At 44.3% G+C, this 2500-nt stretch overlaps 1 pseudogene; it reads left to right on the plus strand.

The window, feature by feature from the left end:
* Nucleotides 1-1887: 1887 nt before the first annotated feature.
* LOC119586195 overlaps nucleotides 1888-2500 on the plus strand; it is a 1109-nt pseudogene continuing 496 nt past the window's right edge.

Raw genomic sequence — 2500 nt, forward strand, 5'->3', positions numbered from 1 at the left:
GTTTTCCTGTTGTTGTTTTTATAATAAGGTTTCTCTCCCTCTTTGTCGCGATTACTACATCCTGAAAAGTATTGGTGAAAGAATTTATCTCAGGCCACGTCACCTAAGGAATGTGATGCTCTGACAAAAGGCTATTTTTATACCTAATGTTATCTGCCCATATACGGACCAGCATGGACGTTATCCGCTGCCGATAAGAAGCCATTATGGGAGAGACTAGGAGGTAAGTGCCAAGATAAGAGATAGCGGGTATGGGAAGGACGGGTTAAACACGCCAAAAGGAAAAAAAGGATAACGGAGATAAATGGAGAAATTAACGAAACCATGGGAAAAAAAATAATAATACGAGAGACGACATGGAGTAAACATGGGTGAATATGTAAACGATAATGAATCAGTCGTTTCTTAAAGATCACCTTTTCCTCTTTTCGTATTTTTTTCTTATCATTCTCTCCCTTGTTCATCTCGTTTTCTATGTATTTGTTTGTTGTCCACCATGCTCTCTCTCCCTCTCTGTCTATTTATCTATCTGTCTATTTATCTACCTATCTTTTTCTCTCTCCTCCTCACTTTTACCCTTACTCTTATTCTTAATTTTTCTCTTGCTCTCACTCTCACTCTCACACCACCTCTCTCTCTCTCTCTATCTCTCTCTCTCTCTCTCTATCTATCTATCTATCTATCTATCTATCTATCTATCTATCCATTTATCTATTTATCTCTTTTTTCTCTTTTCTTCACTTTCACCCTTACTCTTATTCTTAATATTTCTCTTGCTCTCATTCTCACTCTCTCTCTCTCTCTCTCTCTCTCTCTTCTCTCTCCTCTCTCTCATCCTTCACCTCTCTCCCTTCCTCCCTCCTCATTTCTCCTTTTTCTCTTTCTCCTTTCCTTCGATAAGAATAAGGGCGACGAAGGTAGAAGGTAAATTCCACATTCCCAGGAGCAGGCACCTACCCCCCCCCCCTACCCTTTCCAAGGAAAAGGAATAGCTATTTACCCTTGACCTACCTTGACCTTCTTTGACCTTCATTGACCCTTCACTTCGGTAGACAGGTTAGGTTAGGCTTGGCTGTTGAATAAGCGAGATATTTTCTCCGATTTGTCTTCGTAGCCTGACTGTACTTCTCTCTGCGTTCATTTTATCATTTCTTTTGTTCCTGTCGGTCTGTCCATCTGTCTGTGTCTGCCTCTGTCTCTATCTCTGTCGCTGTCTGTCTGCCTGCTTCTCTCTCTCTCTCTCTCTCTCTCTCTCTCTCTCTCTCTCTCTCTCTCTCTCTCTCTCTCTCTCTCTCTCTCTCTCTCTCTCTCTCTCTCTCTCAGTACACACACACACACACACACACACACATACACACACACACACACACACACACACACACACACACACACACATACACATACACACACACACATACACACACATATATATATATATATATATATATATATATATATATATATATATATATATATATATAAAGATAAAGAAAAAAAGAGCAAGGACAAGAGGAAACGAGGTGCACACAGAAAGGAAGAGAAAGGGAAAGAGAGAGAAAAAGCATGGAAGCGGCTCTCTCTTTTAAATCTCAAACGGCATTTTTTTTTCCTAATCAAAAGCGGTTAGAGTGAGATTGGAAGAGGAAAAGAGAGTGGGAAAGGAAGAGGGGAAGTGGGAATAGACGGAGGAATGAGGGGAGAGCGAGGGAGAAAGAGAGAGAGAGAGGGAAGTGTGTACATCCAGACAGCTGTATTTGTGATCATGAACATGTCTTCTGTAAGATTAGATCACCGCGACGGACCACTCGAGCGGCCAGATACGTTCCCTTGGGGCGTTCTCGGCGGAACTCATCCTGATCTTGCTGACGTCATAGGCCGGAAGAGCTGATGGTGCCCTATAAGAAGAGACCGCAGACATCTCCCGATCAGAACAAGCTCTTCCTCGAGAGCAGCTCCTCACATTTCTTGCTTACTTTCAGAGCGACGTTTCTGCTGCAGTGATGAGTGAGTGTTTTGTCCATTATTTTCCAACATCCTTGGGACTTTTTGTAGTCATGTGAGGTTAAATTTTATACACGGTTTCATAATTTTCCAAGTAGTCTACCCAGCGAATAGCGAGAGTGGTCTTTGCCTCCAGGTCTTCTTGGAGGTTCCTCCCGGGCCTTGATCGTCCTCCTTCCATTCCTCGCCGCCTGCGCTGCCTCCTCGAACTCCTCCTCCTGGGCCTCGCTGTCCCTCCTGTCGCCTCTGACGTCCCTCTCGGCCTTCTGGTCTCCCTCCGACCCCCATCCGCCCCAGGGATGTCAGCTGCGTTATCGGGAGAACATCCTTCATCGAACTCAGCTCCTTCTGACACTCCTTGAAGACTACGTCGACTTTTACGTGAGTTCTAGCTTCTGCTGACCCTCTTTTCTGTACCTCTGCCATATTAAGCATAAATGCAAATGAAGGTGTGCCGGCACTAAGCGACGCCTCTTTCAGGCGCAGGAGAAGTTCGGCA

The sequence above is a fragment of the Penaeus monodon genome, chromosome 3 (assembly GCF_015228065.2).
Source record: "Penaeus monodon isolate SGIC_2016 chromosome 3, NSTDA_Pmon_1, whole genome shotgun sequence".
Taxonomy (NCBI): domain Eukaryota; kingdom Metazoa; phylum Arthropoda; class Malacostraca; order Decapoda; family Penaeidae; genus Penaeus; species Penaeus monodon.